Here is a 19,413-nt window from a genome sequence, read left to right as displayed (position 1 = left end):
TGACACCACCCACGCCCTCCACCTCCTCCAGGACTTCCAATTCCCTGGCCCCCAACACCTCATATTCACCATGGACGTCCAGTCCCTGTACACCTGCATTCCGCATGGAGATGGCCTCAAGGCCCTCCGCTTCTTCCTGTCCCGCAGGCCCGACCAGTCCCCCTCCACCGACACTCTCATCCGCCTAGCTGAACTCGTCCTCACACTCAACAACTTCTCTTTTGACTCCTCCCACTTCCTACAGACTAAGGGGGTGGCCATGGGCACCCGCATGGGCCCCAGCTATGCCTGCCTCTTTGTAGGTTACGTGGAACAGTCCCTCTTCCGCACCTACACAGGCCCCAAACCCCACCTCTTCCTCCGGTACATTGATGACTGTATCGGCGCCGCCTCTTGCTCCCCAGAGGAGCTCGAACAGTTCATCCACTTCACCAACACCTTCCACCCCAACCTTCAGTTCACCTGGGCCATCTCCAGCACATCCCTCACCTTCCTGGACCTCTCAGTCTCCATCTCAGGCAACCAGCTTGTAACTGATGTCCATTTCAAGCCCACCGACTCCCACAGCTACCTAGAATACACCTCCTCCCACCCACCCTCCTGCAAAAATTCCATCCCCTATTCCCAATTCCTCCGCCTCCGCCGCATCTGCTCCCACGACAAGACATTCCACTCCCGCACATCCCAGATGTCTAAGTTCTTTAAGGACCGCAACTTTCCCCCCACAGTGATCGAGAACGCCCTTGACCGCGTCTCCCGCATTTCCCGCGACACATCCCTCACACCCCGCCCCCGCCACAACCGCCCCAAGAGGATCCCCCTCGTTCTCACACACCACCCTACCAACCTCCGGATACAACGCATTATCCTCCGACACTTCCGCCATTTACAATCCGACCCCACCACCCAAGACATTTTTCCATCCCCTCCCCTGTCTGCTTTCCGGAGAGACCACTCTCTCCGTGACTCCCTTGTTCGCTCCACACTGCCCTCCAACCCCACCACACCCGGCACCTTCCCCTGCAACCGCAGGAAATGCTACACTTGTCCCCACACCTCCTCCCTCACCCCCATCCCAGGCCCCAAGATGACATTCCACATCAAGCAGAGGTTCACCTGCACATCTGCCAATGTGGTATACTGCATCCACTGTACCCGGTGCGGCTTCCTCTACATTGGGGAAACCAAGCGGAGGCTTGGGGACCGCTTTGCAGAACACCTCCGCTCAGTTCGCAACAAACAACTGCACCTCCCAGTCGCAAACCATTTCCACTCCCCCTCCCATTCTCTTGATGACATGTCCATCATGGGCCTCCTGCACTTCCACAATGATGCCACCCCATGGTTGCAGGAACAGCAACTCATATTCCGCCTGGGAACCCTGCAGCCATATGGTATCAATGTGGACTTCACCAGTTTCAAAATCTCCCCTTCCCCTACTGCATCCCTCAACCAGCCCAGTTCATCCCCTCCCCCCACTGCACCACACAACCAGCCCAGCTCTTCCCCCCCACCCACTGCATCCCAAAACCAGTCCAACCTGTCTCTGCCTCCCTAACCGGTTCTTCCTCTCACCCATCCCTTCCTCCCACCCCAAGCCGCACCCCCCGCTGCCTACTAACCTTATCCCACCTCCTTGACCTGTCCGTCTTCCCTGGACTGACCTATCCCCTCCCTACCTCCCCACCTACACTCTCTCCACCTATCTTCTTTACTCTCCATCTTCGGTCCGCCTCCCCCTCTCTCCCTATTTATTCCAGTTCCCTCCCCCCATCCCCCTCTCTGATGAAGGGTCTAGGCCCGAAACGTCAGCTTTTGTGCTCCTGAGATGCTGCTTGGCCTGCTGTGTTCGTCCAGCCTCACATTTTATATTCATGTGGTCTTCTGTCATGTTAAAAAGTACACACTTAGGTCACATGTTTGTCAGTCAAAGGATACCTCATTATTAAGAAATTAACCTCTTGCATGAACAGGATTCACTTTTCCTGCCAGATGACAATTCAGATGCCTCAGCTTGCCAAAGATACACCAACAGTACATTGCTACAGTATCTCCCCAGAATATAGCCAACATTCCCACGATGCATCACTCGCTGTCCCGTTCTGCCAGGGTTGTCCATTTAGTCTCTCCTTGGGTCTCAAGAGTCTTCTTAAAAATCTCCTTTTCCTTTGCAGTGAGGTCTTATGCTTTGGAGATCTTCGAAGTAATTGAATCGTCAAATGACTGGCATTTGTCATAGCAAAGAATGAGATTGAGAAGGGCAATCTGCTCAACATTTCTGACTGAAGATGGCTGCAAATGCCACAGCCTTATCTTTCTCACACACCTGCTGGGCTTCACCTCATTGAGGATGGGAGAGTTCTTGAAGTCTCCTGTAAGTTGATTAATTCATAACTGGATCTGAGGGGGTGACAGAGCTTTGGTCTGACCCATATAAGATTATATTCTATATTCATTGAGGGATCATTTCGCTCTGATTGTAACATGTTGATTTTGTGGTTCAGCATGCATGTAGTCCTATGGTATATTGCAGCAGTTCACATTTTGTTATCATATGTCTCTCTGGCTTGCTCTTCTATACATCTGCAGTGCTGCCAAATTTCAGGACCATACATTTTTTACTCTTAGTGTCTGTGCATCTAATACTGTTAGAAGTAACATATATAGAAACATCATATACAGGTTTCACCAATTAATGGACAAAGATGTGGAATACAACCTCCAAAGCACCAAGAAAAACATTCAGAATATCAAGTGCAAAAAGAACTCTCATTTTTAGGAATTAACTCATTCCCTGACTCACCCAATGCATATGATAAAGTACTTCCAGTAAACACTCCCATTAACATGGCTAATTTGATGGGACAGAATTGGACTTATCCTATCATTTATCCTTATATCCTATATAAATATATGGCTTGGCATTTATAGTATTATCGACCAGTATATACATCAACATCCTGAAAAAAAAGGCAGAAAACCTGCTGAAATTCTTTCCCCGACATGTATTTCATTGATTTCATAAAGGTGTCAATCTTTTGCCATCACATTATGAAGCGGCTCAAAATAAAAGAGCAGTGTGTTGATTGAATTCAGACAAGCTAAACTGGGAGAAGGCAGCCTTGGCAAAGTTATTACAAAATTTAAAATATATTGTACATAAAAAAAAATGTAATTCTCTTGATTGTTTGAAGGAATACATTCTATGACTTACTGTGAGCAGCACAAGTGTACATCTGCTATTATAATCCAGACATTGAAACAGCACATCGGACCCATGGCTTCACAAATCTTGGTCCAACCATTATATTTTGCGGCAAACTTTAGCAATGGCCAAAAGCCAACCAAGTACTGCTTGGGTACGTCTGATCTGAAGGCTGCAAAACAGACACGAATTTTAGGTTAGAGATAATGGGAATTGCAGATGCTGGAGAATCCAAGATAACAAAGTGTAAAGCTGGATGGACACAGCAGGCCAAGCAGCATCTCAGGAGCACAAAAGCTGACGTTTCGGGCCTAGACCCTTAGGTTGATCCAATTTCATGTAACCACATAACAGAGAAGACTGCCATCTAGCTTGTTATGCCTGTGTCACCTATTCGAAATAACAATCTGTACTGTTATACAAGCCAAACTATAATATAACATCCCAGAACACTTCACAGGATTGGTTTGAAGAAAACAAAATTTGACACTAAATTACATGAGACGTTAAGGCAAATGATCAAAAACACAGGCAAAGAAATAGGTTTTAAAGACAGCATTGAAGGGATAGATGGGGGTCCTCTGATTACTGAACCTTTAAACACAATAAGGTTTTTCATATATTCCATCAAAACCTTTATGGCTCATAAAACCTTCCTGTATGATTTTAGCTCGAGTCTCCTCTACCCCACCAGATAAAGGGCAAACCCTGCGTTACTTTGGGTAAATCTCTCCTCCACCTTCTCTCTGGAGACCCCATTGTCGTATGCCATAGATGAGTTAAATGGTCTGGCTGGGAACCAAACAGCAACTAAAAAAAGTGAGCCACTATTTAACTTCAGCAGTTCATAAACTGTTTGAGTGAACTGTATTTATCTATTTAGCTTTCCTCACAGAGAGAATCGTAATGTAGATTAATAGTAAAATGCATCACAAATGCCAGAAGAACCATATACAATTTCAATTTCAAATACAGTGGGCCTCATTACATAGACTCATTCAACAAACAATTAAACCTGGAACATCCCTCGTTTACATAATGTTATGAGATGCTTTACACTTAATATTGCTCGAAATTAAGTTTTGAAGGGTCATTGAAAAATGAATTTATTTGAAGTTTTGCAAGAATAATACACTTCAAAGTCTGTCATAGCTATCTAATCTTACAAAATATTATCAAACCCTGCTTAGTACCAGCAGCAGTACAAGTCAATTCTAGAATTCTCATCCTTGTATCAAATCTTTCCTTGATTTATGCCCTCCACTAATCTGTAATCTATTCTAGCTCTATAATTCTGTAGAATCTCTGCACTCCTCCACATCCAACTTCCTATCATTTTAATTACTCCCCTGCCTGCAGCTATAATGCAAGTTTTCAAAATCCAAAGCTTCGCAATTTCTTCTGTAAACTTCTGTGCTTCTATATCTTCCTAAAAACAAAACCTATGACCACGCTTTGATCTTCTGCCCCAATGTCCCGCTAAACAACTCAATGTTTGTATTGACACCATTTTTGTGAATGATCTACGTTGAAGGCACTGCATAAACACAAATTGCTATTCTTGTGCAAGAGAAGACATTTATCCCCAAGAACATATTAACCAGGCAGGAACAGTGCTTTACTCAGGCAATGAGCAAATGACTTGGAGCACACAGCAGTTGGCAGAGTGCCAATTAGAGTTGAAAATGGGCACAGATGCCCTTTTTGCCTTTGGAGCAAAGCTTTTCAGAGCAGTTGTGTTCACGAATCAACAGACCTAGCTGAGCCACAAAGGCAAATTTCAGCCCAGGGACCAACCAACAGCAGTTGACAAAGGTATTGTTTGGGAGGGGACTCCAACAACAACTAATTCCTTTTATTGAGATGGCAATAACCTATGCTCCCACCACACTCAAGTATCAGCAGTGAATCCAGGAAAAAGCTGTTAGCTTGCGTGTTGATCACTGGATTCCACCCAGTGACATGACAGTGAGAGTATTTCTGGCTGGGCCAGAGATCACTTGACCCTAAACAGGTCATAACCATCTCAGGGATCTGGCGATGGATCTTCACATAAACGTGGCGCTCTCAAACAGGATCCTCCCAGCATCAGCAAATTGCAATCCATAAGTCTCAACTCTTAATAATAAATAGTAAACAGCTGTGCGCCAAGCACCACCCCATTACCCACATCCTACCAGCTCCAAGATGCTGTGTATTCAAACTAATCGTTATCTCCACCAGCATAATATATATATTTATTATAGAATATATTACCACAACTCTGTCTCCTTCTTCCCCTCAATCTCTCTCTCTATCCGTGCACTCACTCACTCACCTGTTCATCCTCTTCCTCCAGGCTCAGTCCCTCGCACCCCCCCACCCCTCCCCGCCCCCTCACCAACCCCTCGTCCCCTCCCTATACTCACCCCATCCCTCACTGACCCCTCCCTATTCCCACCCCGTCCCTCACTGACCCCTCCCTATCCCCACCCGGTCCCTCACTGACCCCTCCCTATCCCCACCCGGTCCCTCACTGACCCCTCCCTATCCCCTCATCCCCTCCCTATCCCCTACCCGTCCCTCACTAAACCCGCCCTATCCCCTCCCCGTCCCCTCACCCCCTCCCCGACCCCTCACTAACCACTCACCCCCTCCCCGACCCCTCACTAACCCCTCACCCCTAGCCGTCCCCTCACTAACCCCTCCCGAGCCCTCGCTAACCCCTCATCCCCCTCCCCGTCCCCTCGCTAACCCCTCATCCCCCACCCTGTCCCCTCAGCCCCTCCCCCGTCCCCTCACTGACCCCTCCCCGTCCCCTCACTGACCCATCATCCCCCTCCCCGTTCCCTCACTCACTCCCCGTCCCCTCACTCACTCCCCGTCCCCTCACTGACCCCTCACCTCATCACTAACCCCTCAACCCCTTCCCACTCACCAACCCCTCCCCCAACCTAACCAACCCCTGCCCCCTCACCCCCTACCCCTACCCCCCTCCCCAACCCCTGCCCCCTCACCCCCTCCCCAACCCCTGCCCCCTCACCCCCTCCCCAACCCCTCACCCCCTCCCCCACCCCTCACCCCCTCCCCCACCCCTCACCCCCTCCCCCTCACTAACCCCTCACCCCCTCCCCAACCCCTCACCCCCTCCCCCACCCCTCACCCCCTCCCCCTCACTAACCCCTCACCCTCTCCCCCCTCACTAACCCCTCCCCCCCACTAACCCCTCACCAACCCCTCCCCATCCCTTCACCCCCTCCCTATCCCCGTCCCCTCACTAACCCCTCCCCGTCCCCTCACTAACCCCTCATTCCCCTCCCTAACCCCTCATTCCCCTCCCCCCCATTCCCCTCCCCCCTCACCAACCCCTCATTCCCCTCCCTAACCCCTCATTCCCCTCCCCCCTCACCAACCCCTCCCCCCTCATTAACCCCTCCCCCTCACTAACCCCTCACCAACCCCTCCCCATCCCTTCACCCCCTCCCTATCCCCGTCCCCTCACTAACCCCTCCCCGTCCCCTCACTAACCCCTCATTCCCCTCACTTACCCCCCATTCCCTCCCCCCCACTAACCTATCACCTCCTCCCCATCCCATCACTTACCCCTCAACCCCTCCCCGTCCCCTCACTAACTCCTCAACACCTCCCACCTCACCCTCTCCCCCCCCGACCAAACCTTCCCCCTCCCTAACCCCTCACCAAACCCTCCCCCTCCCTAATCCCTCACCCCCAACCCCTCCCTAATCCCTCACCCCAACCCCTCCCCCTCCCTAATCCCTCACCCCAACCCCTCCCCCTCCCTAATCCCTCACCCCTTGCCCAACCTCTCGCCCCCTCCCCAACCCCTCGCCCCCTCCCCAACCCCTCGCCCCCTCCCCAACCCCTCGCCCCCTCCCCAACCCCTCGCCCCTTCCCCAACCCCTCACCCCTTCCCCAACCCCTTACCCCCTCACCCCTTCCCCAACCCCTCGCCCCCTCCCCAACCCCTCGCCCCCTCACCCCTTCCCCAACCCCTCGCCCCCTCCCCAACCCCTCGCCCCCTCCCCAACCCCTCACCCCTTCCCCAACCCCTTACCCCCTCGCCCCTTCCCCAACCCCTCGCCCCCTCCCCAACCCCTCGCCCCCTCCCCAACCCCTTCCCCAACCCCTCGCCCCCTCCCCAACCCCTCCCCCCTTCCCCAACCCCTCCCCCCAACCCCTCCCCCCTTCCCCAACCCCTCCCCCCTTCCCCAACCCCTCCCCCCAACCCCTCACCCCTTCCCCAACCCCTCACCCCTCCCCCCTTCCCCAACCCCTCCCCCCTTCCCCAACCCCTCCCCCCTTCCCCAACCCCTCCCCCCTTCCCCAACCCCTCCCCCCTTCCCCAACCCGTTCCCCCTTCCCCAACCCCTTCCCCAACCCCTCACCCCTTCCCCAACCCCTTCCCCCTTCCCCAACCCCTTCCCCAACCCCTCACCCCTTCCCCAACCCCTTCCCCAACCCCTCACCCCTTCCCCAACCCCTCACCCCTTCCCCAACCCCTTCCCCAACCCCTCACCCCTTCCCCAACCCCTCACCCCTTCCCCTTCCCCAACCCCTCACCCCCTCCCCTTCCCCAACCCCTCACCCCCTCACCTTCCCCAACCCCTCACCCCTTCCCCAACCCCTCACCCCCTCCCCAACCCCTCACCCCCTCACCCCTTCCCCAACCCCTCACTAATCCCTCCCACTTCCCCAACTCCTCGCCCCTCACTAATCCCTCCCACTTCCCCAACCCCTCGCCCCTCACTAATCCCTCCCACTTCCCCAACCCCTCGCCCCCTCACTAATCCCTCCCACTTCCCCAACCCCTCGCCCCCTCACTAATCCCTCCCACTTCCCCAACCCCTCGCCCCCTCACTAATCCCTCCCACTTCCCCAACCCCTCGCCCCCTCACTAATCCCTCCCACTTCCCCAACCCCTCGCCCCCTCACTAATCCCTCCCACTTCCCCAACCCCTCGCCCCCTCACTAATCCCTCCCACTTCCCCAACCCCTCGCCCCCTCACTAATCCCTCCCACTTCCCCAACCCCTCGCCCCCTCACTAATCCCTCCCACTTCCCCAACCCCTCGCCCCCTCACTAATCCCTCCCACTTCCCCAACCCCTCGCCCCCTCACTACTCCCTCCCACTTCCCCAACCCCTCGCCCCCTCACTACCCCAACCCCTCGCCCCCTCACTAATCCCTCCCACTTCCCCAACCCCTCGCCCCCTCACTAATCCCTCCCACTTCCCCAACCCCTCGCCCCCTCACTAATCCCTCCCACTTCCCCAACCCCTCGCCCCCTCACTAATCCCTCCCACTTCCCCAACCCCTCGCCCCCTCACTAATCCCTCCCCCTCGCCCCCTCACTAATCCCTCCCCCTCGCCCCCTCACTAATCCCTCCCACTTCCCCAACCCCTCGCCCCCTCACTAATCCCTCCCACTTCCCCAACCCCTCGCCCCCTCACTAATCCCTCCCCCTCGCCCCCTCACTAATCCCTCCCACTTCCCCAACCCCTCGCCCCCTCACTAATCCCTCCCACTTCCCCAACCCCTCGCCCCCTCACTAATCCCTCCCCCTCGCCCCCTCACTAATCCCTCACCAACCCCTCCCCATCCCTTCACCCCCTCCCCTCACTAACCCCTCCCCCTCCCCCACTAACCCCTCCCCCTCCCCCACTAACCCCTCCCCCTCCCCCACTAACCCCTCCCCCACTAACCCCTCCCCCTCCCCCACTAACCCCTCCCCCTCCCCCACTAACCCCTCCCCCACTAACCCCTCCCCCCTCCCCCACTAACCCCTCCCCCACTAACCCCTCCCCCCTCCCCCACTAACCCCTCCCCCCTCCCCCACTAACCCCTCCCCCCCTAACCCCTCCCCCTCCCCCACTAACCCCTCCCCCTCCCCCACTAACCCCTCCCCCTCCCCCACTAACCCCTCCCCCTCCCCCACTAACCCCTCCCCCTCCCCCACTAACCCCTCCCCCTCCCCCACTAACCCCTCCCCCTCCCACCCCTCCCCACCCCTCCCCACCCCACCCTCACTAACCACCCCCCCTCCCCACTAACCCCCCCTCTAACCACCCCCCTCACTAACCACTCCCCATCCCTCCCTAACCCTTCCCCCTCCCTAACCTCCCCCGTCCCCCACTAACCCTTCCCCCTCCCTAACCTCCCCCGTCCCCCACTAACCCCTATCCCCTCACCCCTCCCCCCTCAAACCCCTCCCCCCATTAAGTCCTCCCTCTCCCCCCAGAAACCCCCCCACTAACCCCTCCCCCGACTAAGTCCTCCCCCCTCCCCACCCCAAACCCCCACCCCCTCCCCCCACTAACTCCTCCCTAACCCCTCACCCCTCACCCCTACTAACCCCTCACCCCTACTAACCCCTCGTCCCCTCACTAACCCCTCCCCATCCCCTCAACCCCTCCCTAATCCCTCACCAACCTGCTCCTGCTCCGGATTCTCCGCCGCTTCGGCAGTAAATTTTTTTCGAAGGTTTTTGTTCCGGAGCCGCCTGCAGGCCCGGCCTCCCTGGACAGCGCCGCCCGCTGGAGCTGCCTGTAACTGTAGCACTGCACCCTGATGGCCGCTTGGGAGTCCTCCATTCCCCCCTACCACAGACAGTCACGTGGGAACCACCCCTTCCACCCAGACAGACACCTGGGATCTCCTCCCTGACTCCCACCCAGACAGACACCTGGGATCTCCTCCCTGACTCCCACCCAGACAGACACCTGGGATCTCCTCCCTGACTCCCACCCAGACAGACACCTGGGATCTCCTCCCTGACTCCCACCCAGACAGACACCTGGGATCTCCTCCCTGACTCCCACCCAGACAGACACCTGGGATCTCCTCCCTGACTCCCACCCAGACAGACACCTGGGAGTCCCCACCCCCTCACAGACAGCCACCTGGGAGTCCTCCCTCCCCCCCACAGAAAGCCACCTGGGATTCCCCCCACCAGAGAAGAGTCCTCCCTCCCCCAATCGAAAGTCACCTGGGATTCACCACCCCACCGCGACAGCCACCTGGGAACTCTTCCCCCCCCCCCCAACCCAGACAGCCACGTGGGCTCTTCCCCCGCCCCCAGACAGCCACCTGGGCTCTCCCCCACACACCTCCCCAACAGCCATCTCGGACCTTCCCCACCACCCTCACCAGCCCCCAGAAAGCCACCTGGGACCTCACCCCCCTCCCCCTCCCTTACACCGATCTGGAGGATCCCCTACCCCTTCCTCTTCTCCCCTACCCCTCTTCATCTATCCCCCCGTTTCCCCACTCCTCTTGATCCCTGATAGCTATCTGGTAAACCATGTGGTTATACCACATGTGATGTTGCCTCTTGGTTGGTCATATCTCCAAATAAGATTTCCATTGCAGAATTTTAATCTATTGCACTTTACCCACCCTAAAACCAGAAAGATTTGGGAGGTTGTGTTAAGCTGTCAAACAATGGCTTTTGATAGCCAAATGTCTAAGACTGAAAAACTATAAAGTTAAAAGGTAAAAAAACTTTTTCTGCAAAATAACTATGTGAAGAGAATCACAGCCATTTGTATATCAATGTGTTTCCAAGCGTAGGGAGGATGTACAGAGTAAAATCAATAGAGGACTAGAGTAAATGCAAGGTAAGGCTAGGAAATATGAGGAGGACAATTAAGTCACATCTCCAAGACCTCCTTGAACACCTCTGCTCAGTTGCAATAAACAACTGCACCTCCCAGTCGCGAACCATTTTAACTCCCCCTCCCATTCCTTAGATGACATGTCTATCCTGGGCTTCCTGCAGTGCCATAATGAAGCCACCCAAAGGTTGCAGGATCAGCAACTCATATTCCGCTTGGGAACCCTGCAGCCCAATGGTATCAATGTGGACTTCACAAGTTTCAAAATCTCCCCTCCCCCCACTGCATCTCAAAACCAGCCCAGCTCGTCCCCGCCTCCCTAACCTGTTCTTCGTCTCACCTGTCCCCTCTCCCACATCAAGCCGCACCTCCATTTCCTACCTACTAACCTCATCCCGACTCTTTGACCTGTCCATCCTCCCCAGACTGACCTATCCCCTCCCTACCTGCCCACCTATAGTCTCCTCTCCACCTATCTTCTCCTCTATCCACCTTCAATCCGCCTCTCCCTATCTCCCCATCCCCCTCTCTGATGAAGGGTCTAGGCCCGGAACGTCAGCTTTTGTGCTCCTGAGATGCTGCTTGGCCTGCCGTGTTCATCCAGCTTCACACTTTGTTATCTCGACATCTCAAGACAAGTTCTGCCTATTACAATAGTACTGTTCCTGGGAGGACCTAACTAGTACATCAGTGAATATTCTTACTAATACCAGCATGCAACTAATGCCGTAATGTGTAAGTACTCTTAAGTTGTGCATGATATCTCACAGAAACGGAGTCCTAGAGGTAATGTAACTAATTGGCACTGTACATAAACCTTTCATTTTAATGAAGAGTCACCATATTGTCTGTTGAAGACAGTGTGTGGGTATTCATACCACCCCAGTATCACCAGTTTGACTTATTTTTATTCACTGATGGGATATGGACATTACTGGCTGGCTGACATTTATTGCCTGTGCCTAGTTGCTCTTGAGAATGTGGTTGTGAGCTGCCTTCTTGAATTGCTCCAGTTCACATGCTGCAGGTACACCAAAATGCCCTTAGAGAGGAATTCCAGGATTTTGACTCAGCGATAGTGAAGGAATGGTGATATATTTCCTAGTGAGGATGGTGAGTGGCTCGGAGGGGAATTTGCAGGTGGGGCGTTCCCATATATCTGCTGCCATTGTCCTTCTAGATGAAACTCATCGTGGGTTTGGAAGGTGCTGTCTAACGATTGTTGGTGAATTTCTGCAGTGCATCTTGATAGCACACATTGCTGCTATTGAGCATCAGTGGTGGAGGGAGTGGGTGCTTGTGGATGTGCTGCCAATCAAGCAGGTTGCTTTGTCCTGGATGGTGTCAAGTTTCTTGAGTGTTGTTGGAGCTGCATCCATCCAGGCAAATGGGGAGAATTATTTCACACTCCTGACTTAGAGTCACAGAGTTATACAGCACGGAAACAGACTATTCGGTCCAACTTGTCCATGCTGACCGGACATCCCAATCTGACCTAGTCCCATTTGGTAGCATTTTGCCCATATTCCTTTCCACATTAAGCAGAGGTTCACCTGCACATCTGCCAATGTGGTATACTGCATCCACTGTACCCGGTGTGGCTTCCTCTACATTGGGGAAACCAAGTGGAGGCTTGGGGACCGCTTTGCAGAACACCTCCGCTTGGTTCGCAATAAACAACTGCACCTCCCAGTCACAAACCATTTCAACTCCCCCCTCCCATTCTCTAGATGACATGTCCATCATGGGCCTCCTGCAGTGCCACAATGATGCCACCCGAAGGCTGCAGGAACAGCAACTCATATTCCGCTTGGGAACCCTGCAGCCCAATGGTATCAATGTGGACTTCACCAGCTTCAAAATCTCCCTTTCCCCCACCGCATCCCAAAACCAGCCCAGTTCGTCCCCTCCCCCCACTGCACCACACAACCAGCCCAGCTCTTCCCCTCCACCCACTGCATCCCAAAACCAGTCCAAACTGTCTCTGCCTCCCTAACCTGTTCTTCCTCTCAGCCATCCCTTCCTCCCACCCCAAGCCGCACCTCCATCTCCTACCTACTAACCTCATCCCACCTCCTTGACCTGTCCCCTCCCTACCTCCCCACCTATACTCTCCTCTCCACCTATCTTCTTTTCTCTCCACCTTCGGTCTGCCTTCCCCTCTCTCCCTATTTATTCCAGAACCCTCACCCCATCCCCCTCTCTGATGAAGGGTCTAGGCCCGAAACGTCAGCTTTTGTGCTCCTGAGATGCTGCTGGGCCTGCTGTGTTCATCCAGCCTCACATTTTATAATCTTATTTTCCTGTAAACCTTTCCTGTTCATGAATCCATCCAGATGCCTTTTAAATGTTGTAATTGTACCAGCCTCCACCACTTCCTCTGGCAGCTCATTCCATACACGCACCGCTCTCTGTATGAAAACGTTGCCCCTCAGGTCTTTTTTAAATCTTTTCCTCTCACCTTAAACTTATGCCCTCTGGTTTTGGGCTCCCTCACGCTTTGATACAGACCATGGCTATTCGCCCTGTCCATGCCTCTTAAGATTTTATAAACATCTATAAGGTCACCCTTCAGTCTCTGACGCTCCGGGGAAAAATGCCTCAGCCTGTTCAGCCTTCCTCTTTAACTCAAACCCTGCAGTCCTGGCAACATCCTTACAAATCTTCTCTGCACCCTTTCAAGTTTAACAACATCCTTCCTATGGAAAGGCAACCAAAATTTTATGCGGTATTCTAAAAGTGACCTCACCAATGTCCTGTATAACCACAACATGATACCCCAACTCCCATACTCAATGCTCTGACCAATGATGACACACATGCCAAACGCCTTCTTCTCCATCCTGTCTACCTGTGACTCCACTTACCAGCAATTATGCACCTGCACCCCTGGGTCCCTTTGTTCAGCAACACTCCCCAGGACCTTACCATTACCTGTGTAAGTCCTGCCCTGGTTTGATTTACCAAAATGCAACATCTCACATTTATCTAAACTAAAATCCATCTGCTAATTCTCAGATAATAAAGTATGAAGCTGGATGAACACAGCAGGCCAAGCAGCATCTCAGGAACACAAAAGCTGATGTACCGGCCTAGACCCTTCATCAGAGAGCCCATTATCCCATCTAATCCAGGTCCAATTGTACTCAGAGATAATCATCTTCACTGTCCACTACACCAGTTAATTTGGTGTCATTTGCAAACTTATTAACCATACCTCCTATATTCACATCCAAATCAATTATGTAAATGACAAAGACTTGTGCCTTGTAGATCAATTTCTATCTTGAACATGCTCAGTGAATGAGGATTCAGAGCAGCTTTGCTTTCAGAACAATGGAATTTACCTAATCTTCAGGGCGCTATTCTCATGATTACTTCATTTGTTTCTATCCCTTTCAAACTTTCCTTTTTTGCTCTATTATATTTTAATTTTCTTCATTCCGCTGGGGATGAATCAGTGGTCAAGAGTTACGTAATTTTTAAGCTCTTCAAAGCAACCAACCAGGTCAACAAAACGCTCTGAATGTATTTGCACTAGATATTTCTTACAACTGATCTAAATGTGCATTTCAGCGAGTGTACAATCTTCAAACACCAGTGAATCCTTCTTCATCTCATTGGGTTTTTTTTTAAGGTTAGCAGCACCTCATTGCAATGGGTCAGCTATGCTGGATAGCAAGGCCATCAATATACAGTTATCAGAAGCTTCAACTTATGTTATGGTCTGTCTAGGGATTTGTTATCTTTTTTAAAGTAGACAATGTGAAAGATCCAGGGGTCTTACTAAACAGACAAAGCCACTAGCTTGCATGGTTTTAAATAAATGTTACTACGTAAAGTTAAAACAGAAATATAACCTACATATGCAACTTATTTTGAATGCCCAGAATGAATATGTGGTCAATATGGGTATTGGACCACAAATAGAAAATGCGATCAAGGTAGACTTCACAGATTTCAAAGATATAGTCGGTCATCAGATATCATTAAACTTTACAAGGGATTACAATTCTTCAGTTTTGTTGATTTGGCCTTGAAATTCCCTCTCAAAAACCATTCTGATGTGAATTGCCTCAATAACTGCTCTCACACTATGTGATCAGCCTCCCTTCCTGAATCAATGCTCTCCTGAACTCTGGAAATTGCACACCAGCATTTACTCACAGGCAGAAATCCAGCTTATCACCAACATCTAGCTTCTCCAAGCCAGAACTGTCCTGGGGTTTTCTCAAGCTGTAATCGTGTTTCAGTTGCATCAAGCAAGTAATGCCTGTGGGCTCCCACTGTCAGCTATATTGAACTATTAGTGGCACATGGTTTATTCCAAGACACCAAGACGTTTTTCAGAATCCTGATACCTCCACATTAGCTGCCTACTAACTCCTAGAACATATTCCCGAGTTTTAACAGCATAGAGGTATCCAACCATTCTTGGGGTTTCTGACTTAGTTCAATTGTCTTCCTAGTAAAGTACCTAAAGAAATACTATTATATATAGGCTACTACCACCCACACATACATACTCACTGACTTGCAGTTTCTTTGCTTATCACCTTTGAACTCCATTTCTGTGACCTTTGAACAGCCCTGAATGACCTGTTGAAAACCCTATGACATGGCCTTTGTGAAATTTGACAAGGAGGTCCAGGTTGGAGCTGCATGTGATGTAGTCCATAGCGTCAAGATCACGCAGCTGAATGCAATGAGATCTGCTTCTCAAAGAAAGGGATCGGTCAGAATGGTCCAACTGGATATTTCTGGCTTTGTTTATAAAAGCTGTTGAGTTTTCTTTTAAATTGTGGGATGACTGGTCTTAGATTTTGTTTTTACTAACTAGCCCCCCCACCCCACCCCCCATTTCTAGGCAGAATTAAGTGGAAGTAGTATTTTGGAACAGCAGATGACATCTTGGAACTGAGTACCCCACCCTGAACGTTACATTCTCAAAGAATGCTGACTTCTGTGGTACAAAGAAGGATTTTAAAACACAGTTCACAGCTTTTCTTTTGTGTACCACTTTGATTTGGGTTGTTCCTAGCTGTCTAATCTTAGTTCATCATATGCTATTAACATATCCATTGCTTAGTTTATACAGCATCATTCTTTGGTAATCCACTTCCTTTCACATTTTCAAGAAGTATGGTATCTTTCAGGGCGCTGGTGAGACCACATCTAATGTACTGTGTACAGAATTGATCACTTTATGTAAGGAGTAGTGTAAATGCACCGGAAGCAGTTCATAGAAGGTTTACCTGCAATGGATGGGTCATTGTATGAGGAAAGGTTGGACAGGCTAGGATTTTATTTGCTGGAACTCAGAACAGGCAACTTAACTGAAACGTAGATAATCCTGAAGGGTCTTTATAGGGTAGATGTTAGCACGATTTTTCTCTTTTGGAAGAGTTTAGATCTAGGGATGACTTTCAAAATAATAACTCACTCATTTAAACAAGACAAAGCAAATATTTTTCTCTCAAAAGGCAGAGATTCTTTAAGACAAACAGAAATGGAAGCATAGATTTTGAATATTTTTAAGGCAGCAGTGGACAGATCCTTGGTAAACAAGGGGGTGAAAGTTATTGGACATAGAGGTAATGTGGATTTGAGATTAAATCAGATCAGTTATGATCTTATTACAAGGTGCAGTAGTCTCAAGAGGCCAATTGGCTTACTTCTGCCTCTTTTTGATGCATGTCATAACAATGTTTATTTGTACAGTGGTATCAAGCTTCATTTTAGGATTATTTTATGATTATTTCTCCCTGAACCATTTAGAGAATTCCTTTTCTTTGAGAGCAACCATATCCTGAGATTTCATATAGATGTATGATTCCTACATCTGTTAGCTTCTCAAGATAATTGCTGACTTCCAGAGTATGGAAGTTTAAGTTCATTCTCATTCATTCTGCTGATCTGCCTATGGTGGCTCATTTACCATCCTCTTTCCCTGCTTGCTCATCTTTTTCTTGTGATTGGGTTTTTCCACAAGCTCTGTAGACTGATCCAAATGCAGGACAGTTCGCCCTCTTTCAATTCATGTGGTTGTCCACGGTGCACACCCCTGTCCACCACTATCTCACATCCAGCTGTACACCTTGCTATCTCCTCATCCTGGGAGCAGATGCGGCGGCGGCAGCGGCGGCTAAGGAATTGGAATAGGGGATGGAATTTTTGCAGGAAGGTGGGTGGGAGGAGGTGTATTCCAGGTAGCTGTGGGAGTTGAAGCAGAGGGCTTGAAATGGGCATCGGTTTCTAGGTGGTTGCCGGAGATGGAGACTGAGAGGTCCAGGAAGGGGAGGGAGGTGTTAGCGATGGTCCAGGTGAACTTATTTCCTCAGACACTTCCGCCATCCACAACTACATTGAAATATTAACTGTTTCGACTGGTGCTGCAAGACCGGCTGCGTTTTTTCAGCATTTTGTCAAGTCTCTCCTCGTAATCAGTGTAGATCTATTGTACAGAACGTGCAACAACGTCTGATAACAGGGACAGTCAGTTATTTTTAACGAATACGTGTCAACCCCAACTTTAACTGGAACAGCAGACCGGAAGTGGTGACTCGAAGCAGAGACAGCAACGGCTGCCTGCCGGAAGTAAAGACGGTAGGTGGGGGACGGTAATGACGGCCGGACCGGAGGTAGCCCGCAGGGGGAGGCGGCGGTAGCAGACCGAGCGGAAACGGCGGGTGGACCGGAGGTTACGTGGGCTCGAGTTTTCCGGTTGTGACGGAGGCTGGAAGTTGGCCGTTTGGCGGTTGGTGGCTGTGGGTTTTCTCCGGGCGGTCGGCTCGATCGTCAAGCGGGGGTTGGGAAAAAAAGAAGGCCGAGAGGTGAGAGAGCCCGAGGGTGGGGGACAGACAGGGAGAGGAGAGGAGAGCGGGTGTCGATCGATGCAGAACCCCGGGGAGTGGGCGGTGGATGAAACCCCTCCCCTCCCCCCCCCCTCCCCCCCCCCCCTCCCCCCCCCCCTCCCCCCCCCCTCCCCTCTCCCCCCCCCCCTCCCCCCCCCTCCCTCTCCCCCCCCCCTCTCCCCCCCCCCTCCCGCCCCCCTCCTCCTCCCCTCGCCCCCCTCGCTCCCCCCCCCCTCTCCCCCCCCCCGCCTCCCCTCCCCCCCCCCCCCCCCCCCTCCCCCCCCCCCCCCTCCTCCCCGCGCCCCCCCCTCCTCCTCCCTCCCCCCCCTCCTCCTCCGCCCTCCCCCCCCTCCTCCGCCTCCCCCCCCTCCCCCCCCCTCCTCCCCCCCCCCTCCTCCCCCCCCCCCCTCCCCCCCCCCCTCCTCCCCCCCCCCCCTCCCTCCCCCTCCTCCCCCCCCCCCCTCCCCTCCCCCCCCCTCCTCCTCCCCCCTCCCCCCTCCCTCCCCTCCTCCTCCTCCCTCCCCCCTCCTCCTCCTCCCCCCCTCCTCCCCTCCCTCCCCCTCCTCCCCCTCCCTCCCCCTCCCCTACCCCCCCTCCCCCCTCCCCCTCACCCCCCTCCCTCCCCCACCTCCCCTCCCCCCCCTCCCCCCTCCCCCCCCCTCCCCCCCCTCCCCTCCCCCCCCCTCCCCCCCCCTCCCCCCCTCCCCTCCCCCCCCCCTCCCCCACCTCCCCTCCCCCCCCCTCCCCCCCCTCCCCCACCTCCCCTCCCCCCTCCCCTCCCCTCCCCCTCCCCCCCCTCCTCCCCCTCCCCCCCCTCCTCCCCCCCTCCTCCCCCCCCTCCCCCCCCCCCTCCCTCCCCCCCCCCTCCCCCCCCTCCCCTCCCTCCCCCCCCTCCCCCCCCCCCCTCTCCCCCCCCCCCCTCCCCCCCCCCCTCCTCCCCCCCCCCTCCCCCCCCCCCTCCCCCCCCTCCTCCCTCCCCCCTCCTCCCTCCCCCCCCTCCCCCCCCCCCTCTCCCCTCCCCCCCCTCTCCCCCCCCCCCCTCCCCCCTCCTCCTCCCTCCCCCCCCTCCTCCCCCCTCCCCCTCCCCCCCTCCTCCTCCTCCCCCCCCCCTCCCCCCCCCCCCCTCTCCCCCCCCCCCTCTCCCCCCCCCCCTCTCCCCCCCCCCCCCTCTCCCCCCCCCTCCTCCCTCCCCCCTCCTCCTCCCTCCCCCCCCCCTCCCCCCCCTCCCCCCCTCCCCTACCCCCCCTCCCCTACCCCCCCCTCCCCTACCCCCCCCCTACCCCCCTCCCCCCCCTCCCCCCCCTACCCTCCCCTCCCCCTCCCTCCCCCCCTCCCCTACCCCCCCTCCCCTACCCCCCCCCCTCCCCCCCCCTCCCCCCTCCCCTACCCCCCCTCCCCCCCCTCCCCCTCCCTACCCCCCCTCCCCCTCCCCTACCCCCCTCCCCTACCCCCCCCCTCCCCCCCCCTCCCCCACCCCCCCCCTCCCCTCCCCCCCCCTCCCCCACCCCCCCCCCTCCCCTCCCCCCCCCTCCCCCCCTCCCCTACCCCCCCCTCCCCTACCCCCCCCTCCCCTACCCCCCCTCCCCCCCTCCCCCCCCCCCCTCCCCCCCCTCTCCCCCCCTCCTTCCCCCCCCCTCCCCCCCTCCTTCCCCCCCCCTCCCCCCCCTCCTTCCCCTCCTTCCCCCCCCCCTCCCCCCCCTCCTTCCCCCCCCCTCCCCCCCCCACCCCCCTCCCCCCCTCC

The 19,413-nt window shown here is 54.1% G+C and overlaps 2 protein-coding genes across 4 annotated transcripts in view; one reads left to right on the top strand and one right to left on the bottom strand.

The window, feature by feature from the left end:
• Positions 1-9,723, bottom strand: part of traf6 (TNF receptor-associated factor 6) — a 57,399-nt gene extending 47,676 nt beyond the window's left edge. The window contains exons 1-2 of the mRNA XM_059651880.1: positions 9,635-9,723; positions 3,215-3,377 (exon numbers count right to left, since the gene is read on the bottom strand). The gene's annotated coding sequence lies outside the window, so the exon portion shown is untranslated. The remainder of the gene's footprint in view (positions 1-3,214; positions 3,378-9,634) is intronic.
• A 7,479-nt stretch (positions 9,724-17,202) lies between these two features.
• arhgap1 (Rho GTPase activating protein 1) overlaps positions 17,203-19,413 on the top strand; it is a 53,719-nt gene continuing 51,508 nt past the window's right edge. For 2 of the 3 annotated variants that reach the window (XM_048545244.2, XM_048545242.2), the window contains exon 1: positions 17,444-17,651. The gene's annotated coding sequence lies outside the window, so the exon portion shown is untranslated. The other variant, XM_048545243.2, reaches the window with a different exon arrangement.

The sequence above is a fragment of the Stegostoma tigrinum genome, chromosome 17 (assembly GCF_030684315.1).
Source record: "Stegostoma tigrinum isolate sSteTig4 chromosome 17, sSteTig4.hap1, whole genome shotgun sequence".
In the NCBI taxonomy this organism is placed as follows: domain Eukaryota; kingdom Metazoa; phylum Chordata; class Chondrichthyes; order Orectolobiformes; family Stegostomatidae; genus Stegostoma; species Stegostoma tigrinum.
The sequence above is the reverse complement of the archived record's forward strand: the minus strand, read 5'-3'. Positions and strand labels throughout refer to the sequence as shown.